Genomic DNA, 12,778 nt, shown 5'->3' with positions numbered 1-12,778 from the left:
TCAACCTTGTTCAAGCAACAAGGTCTTTTGGAGCTCTGGTGTGTTCCTGTATCCTTGGTTGTTCTTTGGTCTTGACCACTAGCTTGATCCTTGATCCTGCCTCCTGGTTTGTCATTTGGTTCTGACTTACTTTTTGATCCTAACTACTAGGGATGTCAGAGAAATCCACAATGGAACCAAATGACTTTGGATTTTCATGAATCTGACCCATGGATTCTGCAGTGCACTGGCTTTTCCCTTGTCAGGCAGATTCTGCAAATTTGCGGACCATTTTTCTAAACTTTGGGAATTTTGTGCAGATTTCATCATAGAAAAATATGCAAAAATAAACAAAAAGCCAAAAATGCACAATTTCCCCATAGGCTAAAGTATGAAAATGTACATGGGGAGATTTGTGCATTTTTGCATGTGCTGAATTTGCACAAATTTGGAAACTAAAAAAATCTGATTCTGTCAATGGGAAGACAACGGAACAAAAGGTGCCTGACAATTCATGAAATACAGACAGATAGATTTTACACAATCTGTACATCCCTAATGACTACTGGCTGTGTCCCATGGATTCTGGTTCCCAGCTCTTCAAACAGAGACCGTCCTCTGACAACCCTTCAAATAGAGGACTGCCCTCTGTAAAGTAGGACACATGGCCACCCTAGTTGGCAGCCTGGCCACCATTTTGCACCCTTTGCAATGCCCTGGACTGAGTATCATTCCAAGCCGTTGTGGGGTAAAAATGGAGGCCATCACAAAGCATTTTTTTTTTTATTTAAAAAAATGGTGGAGAGCATTTGGAATGCAAAAAAAAAATAGTGGAGAACATTTGGAAAGTTCTGCAAAGTGACCTTCTTTTTCTAGGGAAGTGAGAAAAAGAAAAACATCTGAGAAATTTTCTCAGGGGGAAAAAAAGGGCTTCTGATGAATTTTGGCTCAGCTCGGGATGCAACCTGCATAGGTGACTTTGCCATTATAAAGAATGGCTCTTCCAGGGCAAATTGAATGAGACTGTATCCTAATGGATTTGACTTGGGTTGCCATTGTGCTTCGAAAGGCATCAGTTACTGCCTTTCCTATCATAAAAGCAGTCTACCTTTGAACGATCATGCGCTGATGGTGATTAATGCACCTGCAGTTTCCTGCTGTGCCAGTAGGTGTCATTTAGAGTGTAAGCAAAGTCTGTCCTTCACTAGGATAGTGAAGTCAGTGCTTTAAAAAGCAACGGTGGGGGAAATGGAAGATCATATGAACACAGAATAGTGTCTTTTTCTGATATGCGGACATGTGGGCTCCTGCAGGCCCACTTTTGAATGGGCGAAACGAAAAGGAATGAATTTGGCAAACACCTCCTCCTGGGCAAGGTAATGAATTCTTTTGACGATCAAGTCCAGTGTCTTTTGCATCATCGTCTTCTGCCTCAAACTTTCCCCACCATTGCTACCCCTTTCCAGAACTCAAAATGTACCGAGGAGATGAGAGGACAAAGCCAGCATGAGAGGACAAAGGCTTCAGAAGTATTTATTTTATTTATTATTAATATTATTTATTTATATATTTTTTAATCTGCCCAATAACTAATTAAATCTGAGATACTGTTGTGAAGATGTGCAGAAGCATGTACGAACCGAACCCTATTCTCAAAGAACAAAACAAATCCCCCATAAAATATGTATTTCCCATGCCTTCTGCCATCAATGGATAATCTCAGTCCTGAGGCCTATGACTGCTATGAAACTTTCTCTGACACTTCTCCAGGAAATATTGAGTTTGGGGAAAGGGGCAGCAATGTGGAGGGCCCGAAGAATGTTTGGGACCAAGTCTGAATGTCAGTGGGGTCCAGGCTCAGTTCAGAATGATCTTGGGGAGTGGGGGAGTGGAGAGATGTGGAGGGCCTGAAGAATATTTGGGACCAAGTCTGAATGTCAGTGGGGTCCAGGCTCAGTTCAGAATGATCTTGGGGAGTGGGGGAGTGGAGAGATGTGGAGGGCCCGAAGAATGTTTGGGACCAAGTCTGAATGTCAGTGGGGTTCAGGCTCAGTTCAGAATGATCTCGGGGAGTGGGGGAGTGGAGAGATGTGGAGGGCCTGAAGAATATTTGAGACCAAGTCTGAACGTCAGTGGGGTTCAGGCTCAGTTCAGAATGATCTTGGAGAGTGGGGGAGTGGAGAGATGTGGAGGGCCCAAAGAATGTTTGGAATCAAGTCCGAACATCAGTGGGGTTCCGGCTTGGTTCAGAATGATCTCAGAGGGTGGGGGAGTGGAGAGTAGACCAAATTTAAATTTCTTGTGCTTTGGTATCAACACTATGCTGAGCATAAGGATGGGCAAACGAGCAATGTTGGAGCTTGCCAAGATGCTCCGAACATCAGCACAGTGCTCACCTCTCCTCATGTTGCATTTGCATTTGCTAGCACAGTTCATTTTGTGCGAACAGGGAAATTGTACAAAATGAACAGCTATCGAACAGGAAAGTTGAGCACGCAGTTCCAAAATTTGTGCAGATTTCCAAAATGACACAAATTTCCCCCATAGACTAAAGTGTGGGTGATTTAAAATGTGAGCATTTTGAGAAAGCTGGGCATTTCTCAAGTACACGTTTTGCAAACGTGAAGGCAAGTTTGGGAATTTGCAAACATGTTTGGAGAAAATGCATTCCCATTTGCATTTGAAGTTGCAAACTGGGCATTTTTGAGTGATTTGCAAACTGAAATGAAATTCTCATACATACTAGGGATGGGGGAGAAATCCTCCACGGACCCCAGTGAGGCCGGATTCAAAAGAATCCGGGCCCCCAGAGTCCATGGAGGATCAGAAGACTTACCTCTGCCTCCTGGAGAAATCCTTGCCGGCTGGATCCTCCCTGCCAGCCGTCTCGTATCGCAGACATCTCGTATCGCAGATTAACTGCGGCTGCAAATGGTGTCCTGGATGCCATTTGTGTCCGTGCTTTTACTTAATGCGATAGGCTACACAAATATCTGCGTAACCTATCACATAAAAGCAGGGATGTCCCTGCGTCCCTGCTTTTACATGATAGGCTACGCAGATATTTGCGTAGCCTATTGCGTTAATTAAAAGTACGGACGCAAATGGTGTCCAGGACGCCACTTGCGGCCGTAAGGCCTTAGTTTAAGGTAAATGCAACCATTTACGGCTGCATTTACCTTGAACTAATGACTTTATGGCCGCAAATGGTGTCCCGGATGCCATTTGCAGCCGCAGTCAATCCAGCCCACCAGCGATACAGCAATGGCAGCCGTATCGCTAGCACTTCGGAGCCGGCCGGCAGCTCCATGAACTTGCCGTGGAGCGGAGCTAGCTAGCAAGGATTCCAGGGAGGAGGGACGGATCACCTCCCCCCCCCCGTGGACCCCCGTAGATGCCCTGTTGACCCCCGCAGTTTTGCACACCCCTAATACATACCTTGCTGGGCAAGGCCATTCTTCCACCTAAACCATTATCGGCTTTTCTACAGCTATCAATGGCTAGTAATCCTGACAGCTGTATGCTACATCCAGTACCTGAGGCAGTACCCCTACATACATCAGTTGCTGGGGAACATGGACAGGAGGGTGCTGTTGCACTCCTGATTGAGGGTTTCCTGTGGGCAGCTGCTTGGCCACTGTGTAAACAGAATGCTGGACTAGATGGACCCTTGGTCTGATTCAACATGGCTCTTCTTATGTTCTAGAACCATGCAGCACTAGAATCCTGCCTGGGCTCTAGAACCACTTGGAAATGTTTCCTGAACCTCTTTCTGGTCCATGCCACTTTTACATATGTTCTCTCATAGGTCCATTTCATCCTGTTTCCACATTAATTTGTGTTTAAATATGTTCTTTAAAAACTTGATGTATTTTCTTCTTCACACAGTGTATAGTTAAACTGTGGAATTTGCTACCACAAGATGTAACGATGCTCACCAACTTGGATGGGTTTAAAAGGGGGTTGGACAAATTCATGGAGGAGAAGGCTATCTGTGGCTATTAGTCCTGATGGCTATATGCTACCTCCAGTAGGTAGCATGCCTATGTACACCTGTTTATGGGGAACATAGGTGGGAGGGTGCTGTTGTGCTCGTATCCTGCTTGTGGGTTCCTGGTCGACAGCTGGTTGGCCAATGTATGAACAGAATGCTGGATGAGACGGACCCTTGGCCTGACCCAGCAGGGCTCTTCTTATGTTCTTATGCTCCTGTGTTCTTAACATTGGAAGCTGCCTTAGACTGATTCAGATTATTCATCCATCTAGCCCACACAGACTGGGAGTGGCTCTCCAGAGTTTCAGACAGGAGGTTTTTGAGCCCTACCTGGAGATGGCAGGAATTGAACCTGGGACCTTCTGCACACAAAGCAGAGGCTCTACCACTGAGCTACAGCCAACCATACCATTAAAATACAATTATAAAACATAAAAACAAACAAAAAATGTGATGTCACAATTCCAGCAGCATTCTGTCCCAAATTTTGGTAACCAGTGAAACTCCTTCAGCACCGGAGTGATGTGATCACACCGGCAGCTGCCTTTAATCAGGCGAGCCACCGTGTTCTGTACCAGCAGCAGCTTCTGAACCGTCTTCAAGGGTAACCCCACGTAGAGCATATTACAGTAGTCTAGACGAGAGAAGACCAGGGCATGTACTACCCTGTATGATGGGAGGAGATGGTCGGGAAGGAAGGGGCGCAGCCGCCGTATCAGATGGAGTTGGTACAGTGCTGTCCGGCTCACAGCTGACACCTGAGCCTCCATGGACAGCTGGGAGTCCAAAATGACCCCCAGGCTGCAGACCTGGTCTTTCAAGGGTAGCTGTACCCCATTCATACTTCAGCCATACTTAAGCTTCAAAAGTAAGCTCACACACACACACACCCAACGTTCTTTGACTTTCCCCTCAAACGTCACTGATATTCCTCCCACCACACACACTTTGGTGGTGGGTGGATTGTCCCACAAAAGTTGGTGGGGCAACTTGAGCTGATGCTAGTACCCTGGTGTAATGTGCTTTTGGTGACTTCTCCATTTCAGGATGGTCTGTTCCTTCACCAAAGGGGAAGCCCACCCCCTTCAGTGAGGAGCGCTCCACAGTAACTGTGGCTGAGGTGTCAGAGCGAAGGCTCAGACGGAGCTCCCATGGCACAGCTGAAACCTCCAAGCAATTAATACGTTAATAACAAGCACCGCACAGAAGCGGGCTTGTGCAATGTGAGAAATTAAGGCAGCGAAGCTTTTATCGCGTTCCAGTGGAAATGGCTCCTTTAGGTACACAACCAGAGCGCTTTTCTTTCTCTCGCTCGCTGTGGTAATAGGCAGGAGAAGAGTGATTCCATCTGGCACAAAGCCAGAACTTTTTCTTTGATCCCCAGCAATAGAGTTCAGCTGATTGTTCCAAAGTGTGAGACTATTGTTCTGGAGAAATTACGCTGCGAGGCAATTTTTCTCTGGGATTCCTTTGCATTTATTGGTGTTTAGAAATGTATACCCATGTGTGAAAACAGGGATGGAAATGTAGAAAATGGAGATTCCACCACTCACCAAAGTGGGCTTTTCGCAGGTTTTGTGGGGAAGTGTGGATGCCCACAGGCACCTATTGTGCCCCCAATATAATGGGCTAACATGGCTATATGTGCAGTAGGGCTGGACAGACCCACCCCATCCAGTTTCAGCGGGTGCCTGCTGAAGCCCTGCCCCCACTTGAGCCCCCTGACCCCCCGGCCGCCACAAGCTCACCAAGCTGCCCACACTCACCCTGGATCCTGTCCATGAGCATCTGCCATTTTCCCAAACCTGTTTTTATGAAAAAAAAAATGAGGTCTTTAAAATTGTGCATATTAAATATGTGCAAATTTGGGCTGGGCAAGGTTGATATATGCAGTATTAGAGGTGTAAATGGGCCATTTACCCAAGTGTGAGCTTTTTACCAAGCCGTATACAGTGTCTAATAGCATATGTATACTTACTTAGCAAAGTAGTTGGCAATCATTATGAAGTTAGAGTTGGTTCACATAGCTGTACACAAATATACTGAAGATCAGTGCTTCTTGTTACTAACACCCAGCAGATAACAATCAGCGGCCGTCCTGTACATTTCATACCTTATTTCTGATGAGGCTGTTCTTCTCTGCTGTGAGAAATTCTCTTTCCTGCCAGGAAATTAAGCCTACACACACACACACACACACACACACACACATATGTTTTCTCCTGGGTAAAGAGAGGGATGTGTGTGTGTCTTTTGATAGGTTCTGGAACTTAGGAGAGACACCTATAAAATCTCCCTGCTCAGAAAAACAGCCTCAGGGGCAATGCCTGAGGCTTCAAGGGAACTGGGGGCACCTACAACTTCGAGTTGAGGGGCATGTGTAAGCTTATCTTTGCTTTTATTGTCTGCATCCACTTTCCACCAATAAACCGTATATCATTCTTTCACACAAGCGGGCTTGAGTTTTACTGGTACCTTCAAATCTTTTTAGTGTGGGCCCTGACCTGTGTGGATCAGGCCCCAGGTTTACAACACACCCCAAAATACTGTGCATTAACAACATGGAACAATATATTGTTGCTGGAAAAAAATAATTCCCTCCACCTAGGGATGGTGTGGGCACCTGATTCAGTCCAGGAATACAGAGGAACCACCCCTGCCTGCACCCCTGAGCCCCACCCACTGAGCCTCCACCCCTGCTTGCCCCCTGCCCACACTCGGTGAATGGCCTGCACCCATCCCGGCAGACTCATCGAGCCTTGAGATCACCACTTTTTGTGAAATAAAATGTTGATCGCAAAAATGTGCATACTTGCACACACATGAAAATGTGCACTTCTGTGAATGCGCATATTCGCATATGAGAAAATGTGCATATTCGCGAATGTGTATATTTGCATTCGTGTGCAAATGTGCATTTTTATAAAATGCACATTTTTGCATGCGCACAAATGTGAGCATTCGCAAAAATGTGCACTTCGCACATGAGAATCTCTGCATTCGCAGAAATGCGCATTTTCACACATACAAAAACATGCACATTTTTGCGATCGCCATTTTATTTTTCCAAAAAATGGCCACCACAGAGCTCAACGAGGCCACTGGGGTGAGTGCAGGCTGCTCACCGAATGTGGCAGGGGCTCGAGCACAGTCCAGGGACCAGCGAGAGGGGGCAGGGGCTGGGCAGGCATCCGGAGAACCCAGATGGAGGTGAATTCACACATCCCTACCCCTACCCCGCCCCCCCATGCCCAACTACTGTGAGGATTTCTCTTATTTTTTCAGAGTTATCTGGATACTGACCCTGGCTGCCTGTTAATCTTTTTTGCAGCTAACACCAACTCTTTCTCCTTTGTTTTCTGCAAAGTTGTGCTGGCTCCAAGGATAAGATTTGTTCTGTTGTTCAAGCTCCTGTTTACCACTGCTGTTCCTCTTCATTTATGGCTGGAAAGAAATACATTTCATACAGTTATAATTCTCATGAGAGGCATTACAAAGGTTGATTGAATCCCCCCTCCTCACCCCGAACTGGGAAGGATATTGTTAAAAACTGATGGAGATATAGATTTAACAAGGTAATTGAACAGAACTGTAATTACATACATTGGGCATGCATTTATCGCATTTTCCTCATTGAGCTGCTGCTGGTATACTCTTTGTTTGTTTTCTAATTTGTAACCTGCCACTTCCCAAAAGCTCTTTAAAACATCAACCCAACAAAACCAATGCAGACTGCATTTTGCCTGTGCAGGTGAAGCTTCTGATACTGATAGGCTGAGCAGGTATGACAGCATGGAATGCTCATGGACATTCCCATTGTTCAGAGGACAAAGCTGTCAGAATGTCCTCAGTCCAACTTGTGTGAGGGAAGGGTACATTGTCAGGCTTGCTGAGAGTAAAATGTCACACTGGTCTTAGGGGCAGAAGCAGAATTGTGGGGCAGGCTTGTGGAGAGAGGTCTCAGGAGGTCGGGAAGCAAAGTAACTAGGATCACTTGGAGGATTTAGTCCTTACTTCTATATGGCTTGCAAGGGAACCCCTTTACTTTCTCCCATATAAGTGAATGTTGCCACCCATACCTGTGGGGAAAAGTCGAGTGGTGCATTTGGAAACAGTGTTGCAATGAGGGCAAACCTCCCTACACAGATGGCGCAGCTGCTCTCACCCTCTGGGATCCTACGGAAGACTGCAAGGTGTCTCTATGAGCAAAGTGAAGAGACACACATTGCTTCCTGCCACCCAGAGTTCTTGCAATGTACAGACCCACCCACCACTTCCATGCACTGGCTCTCCATCATAACATCATAATGACAAACATTTTGCCAGCATGAAATATCCTTTGAGATCTAAAATGCATGTCCACCAAAATGAATAAAGAATCCTTGATCTCTGCTTGTGAACCAGCCATCGAAAGCCTGCTCAAGACCACAAAGCTTCTTGCACAGCCTCGGACACAGTCTTTGGCAAGCCACCAAGGCAAGGGCATTCCGTTGGGCAGCCACCAAGTAAGCTTATCTCCATAGTCTCCATCTACCAGCTTACTCCCACCCACTCTCCTTTCCCATTCCCATATGACTGATCTGGTGGCAGGGGTAGGGGGCTGTTCATTAGCCAAGGCCATCAGGAAGCACCTATGGGAGATGTCCTTCTCATGGTCACTGACTTTCCGAGTAGTGTCACACATATTCCTCCTGGCTGATGCCACCTCAACTTGGATGGGAAAGACAAGGGATGGGAAAGACAGCAGTGGTGGGCCAAATTTGGCCCGGGGCAGAGGTTCCCCATCCCCAGTGTATAGGATTGCAGCCTAAGGCTGCAATCCCATACCCACTTACCTGCACTAAGCCACATTCAACTTAATGGGATTTACTTCTAAGTAACCATGCAGAGAATTTCACTGGCAATATTCTAGAGCAGGGCTAGGCAACCATAAATTGGGGGTTGGATGACTCTTCACCTAGCCCTCCGTGGGTCATATGACCCTCCAGCGTCTTTTGGATCCTGGCAGCCACGTATCATCATGAAGAGCTTCCCAATGTGGCTTCCAGGAACTGGCTTTGCCTGTCCCCTGCCTTCTCCCACTGGGGAGAGGACATGGGGCAGGCACTGCCACTGCTCCCCCAATCCCCTTGTCATCTATTGTTTGTGATTGGAGATAATAAGAGGATTCATCTCTTCCCCTTCCCACCAGGGGGTGGAGCTTGGCAAAGGCTGGGGCTTGGGGATCCCACTGGGCAGAGCCCATAGAGGGAGTCCAACCAGATGGGCAACCTATGCAGGTCAGATTAGACCTGGGGGCTGGGGGCTGCCTTCCCCTGTTCTAAAGTATAGGAACTTGATTCTGTCTTACTTTTTTTAAATATACTGACATTGTTCCAACCCCCATTAAAGATAATAGCAAAATTCCAGTGGAGTTAGGATTTTTCCCGGGGCAGGGGAGTGTGTTCTAACCCCCATTAAAGATGATAGCAGAATTCCAGGGGAGTTAGGATTTTGCACACTGGGGAGTGAGTGTGTTTTGTATGCTTATTTTCTCTGCAACTGCGGCAGAAGGCAGCTAAAAGTGTGTTCAATTTATTATTCATATACTTTTAAAACGTATGAATCCAATTTTCAGCCGGTTTCGGGTGTACCAAGCAACCTGCAGTACAATAAATCAAAATGTACAATTTAAAATGCCCCCCATGAATAAAGGGGTAGAATAATAAGGAAGGTGCTCTACCATTAATGATCTTTGTGAGCGATATCTGCATTCTCATTAGAGGCATTGTTTTCACTTTACTTCATTAGCATTTCCCTCCCTCACCACACTTGTCTCAATTTTGTTTTGCTCATTTCCAGATGTTGCCATTGATAGTGCAGAGAATGCAGAAATAAGTTCAAAGCAAAACAAATAAAACTGCTATAGAAACCACCACCAAAGCTGAGGCATTAAAAAAAACTTGGGGCATTTATTCTTCAGTAATGGGCAATATGTGGCACCAGGCTGGTAGTAATCCATAGAAAAGGCTTAGAATAAAACCCGATATGATCCTCAATTTGATTACACTGGCCTGGTTCACACATAACGACAACCCAGAGTATGGGTTAAGTAAACCATGAACAACCCAGGAAGATAACTCTTGGTTTGTTGTTGGTTATGAACTCTGGGTTGTTCATGGTTAACAACCCATAATTAAACCATAGTGCAGAGTTCACATTTAACAACAACCCATGATTCACCAACAACCCATACTCAGCCCGTACTCTGGAGTATCGGTTGAGTATGAGTTGAATATGGGTTGTTGTTGAATCGTGGGTTGCACTATGCTTTAGCTGTGGATTGTTAACCATGAACAACCCAGAATTCACAGCCCAAAAACAAACCATGAGTTCTGTTCCTGGGTTGTTCATGGATAACAACTTGTAGTTGTAGTGCAGGGTCTGCATGTAACAACAAACCATGATTCAACAGTAACCTATGATTCAACGACAATGCCCGATTCAATGACAGACCATACTCGACCCATACTCAGGATGTTGTTACATGTGACAACATGCAAACCAGGCCAGTGTGTACATTTTATATGACTCAAATCCATGTGATTCATCGATATGAGTTCTCTGAAAGGACTCTCATTAAAGTGCATAGGAGTTACTCAAGAGTAGGCAAGCTCCTTTGTGCAGCTCCCCTTGGTTTGTAACCTCAGATAGTGATTTCTGGGAAATAAGCATGCATCTTTAAAACTTTAAATGCCAATGCCCACACTCTGCAAAAGGGATGTCTAATTTGGGTCATCCCATGGACCAAATTCAACCTGCAAAGCAATCTGACCTGGCTGTTTGTGGGCCTATCACATTCAGTTATTTGAGGGGGGGAGTTATTATTTTCACCCACTCGTAAACATCACTCTGCATTAGAGGGCAGGTTCACTGCCCCATCCTCCCCCCAATTCCAGTTTGTCAAGCAATTTATGCACCACTTGCCATAAATAGGGTAAAGAGACAGTACGCAACCTTCCATTTCCCCCGCCCACCCACGTCAGTTATTTTCACACACCAAGAAAATCACCCCCTGGGGGGGGGCTGACAGACTCACTGCCTCTTCCTCTCTCCACTCACTCAATTTGTTGAAAGCAGCCCAATTCAGTGAAATGGATAACATTGGATAAGGTAGACAATGATTCTATAGAGGTTGGTGCTCCATTGGTACCCGGTCTGCAACTATATCGTTCCTGTAAATAGTGGGGAAATTGTATATCTGGGTTTTTCTCTCCATTTTCCATGGCAACAATTGCCTCTGCAAAGGTCATTCCTTCAGAATTGATGACTGCCTTGCTTGCTAATGGGCCTACTGGCTGAATCTTCACCCCTCCGCTCCATTAATCCTCAAGAAGAGTCCGTATGCTTTGATTGTTAATGGCTTAGTTGTTGAGGGTGTCAAAAGTATTCTGATCAATTACATGTGTACAGGAAAGATGCATGACTGTAAATGACTGCTCTGAGTCATTTTCATTCCGTGATGCTCAGTTTAGAGCCACAATTTTTACAAAAATAGCCATCTCTTGACTTGAAAATGTTCACTCACTGGCTGGAAACATGTCGTCTCTTCTTAAATGTTGCTTATTGCTAAGATGGCTACTTTCCTGCTAGAATTTAATCTTTTCTGTAGCTTAGGCTTCTAAGGATATGTCTACCCCAGTTGATTTTTGTATGATTTTTTCTAGCACGGGGATGTTCTAGGTCCATCAACCTGGCATGAACTCATGGGAGAATGAAGGTCATTGTAGTCTACAGACAGACACAAATCGAGCCTGAATGAGTACAGATAGAAGAGCTCCTCTAGATCAGATTACATACTGAGAAAATAATTGCAAGGCCATGGATTCTTTTTGCCATCACTGTTCCATCTGTGTAAATTCTGCACCAAGGAAAACGATCTTCTAGGACTTGTATACAGCCTGCAAATAAATCCTATTTACATACATTGTATAATTAGGTTGCATCTGCTAGTGATGGGGAGAAGCAAGAAATTATGCTGGGCACTGCAGCCCCCAAACCGCTGGAAATCCTCATCCTAAAACCTATCTAGGGATGGCGGAGAATTCCGCCATGGATCTTGGTGAGGCCAAATGCCACTGCATTGGGCCCCCCGAAACCTGTGGCGGAACGAAGCCCCCCACGCCCCCACCTCGCGAAAGGCACGCAAAATGGAGCACTCACCTGCTGCCGTTCGCGCTGCTCTGTGAATGGTGGCCGCGGCTGCCATTCGCTTCACCATTTTAGCCGTGATAGGCTACGTAAATACTAACGTAGCCTATCACAGCTAATGCAGGGACTCCATTTGCGTCCCTGCGGAGGCAGTGATAGGCTACGTAAATATTTACATAGCCTATCACGGCAAAAAAAGGGGCGCAAATGGCAGTGGCTACGGCGGCTGCCATTTGTGTCCCTGCGCAGCCCAGCAGCGGCCAGATGTCGCTACGGGCTGCCCCGGCTGGTGGCTCCGCAGAGTCGCCGCAGAGCGGAGCCAGCTGTCGAGGATTTCGGGGGGAGGGACGGAGCGCCTCCCCCCCCCACCGCAGATGTACGAAACGAAACAGGTAAGTCGTTTTGTACATCCCTAAACCTATCACCATCAGAGATGAGTCATAGAAACTGGCTTTATTGCCACGATGCTGATGACTAGGGCTTGATTTATAGACAGCTCAGATTGTCAACGAGACACTAAGTCCCAGGATTTGCTGTTGAATAAAATGTACATCATAAAACAGCAGCTCACAAAGGGAGACGCTTGAATTCCTTTTTCTTCCCTTTTCTTCTGCT

The 12,778-nt window shown here is 46.1% G+C and overlaps 1 protein-coding gene and 1 non-coding gene across 2 annotated transcripts in view; one reads left to right on the top strand and one right to left on the bottom strand.

Moving 5' to 3' along the window:
- The first annotated feature begins 1,193 nt into the window (after positions 1–1,193).
- CRHR2 (corticotropin releasing hormone receptor 2) overlaps positions 1,194–12,778 on the top strand; it is a 139,087-nt gene continuing 127,502 nt past the window's right edge. Inside the window, exon 1 of the mRNA XM_084855101.1 lies at positions 1,194–1,355. The gene's annotated coding sequence lies outside the window, so the exon portion shown is untranslated. The remainder of the gene's footprint in view (positions 1,356–12,778) is intronic.
- TRNAT-UGU (transfer RNA threonine (anticodon UGU)) lies at positions 4,305–4,373 on the bottom strand. The gene has a single exon. It is a non-coding gene; the product is annotated as a tRNA-Thr (tRNA).

This window comes from Heloderma suspectum, chromosome 5 (assembly GCF_057233095.1).
Source record: "Heloderma suspectum isolate Gila_16-S chromosome 5, 16-S_ref, whole genome shotgun sequence".
NCBI classification, from domain to species: domain Eukaryota; kingdom Metazoa; phylum Chordata; class Lepidosauria; order Squamata; family Helodermatidae; genus Heloderma; species Heloderma suspectum.
This window is presented reverse-complemented; position numbering and strand designations above follow the sequence as displayed.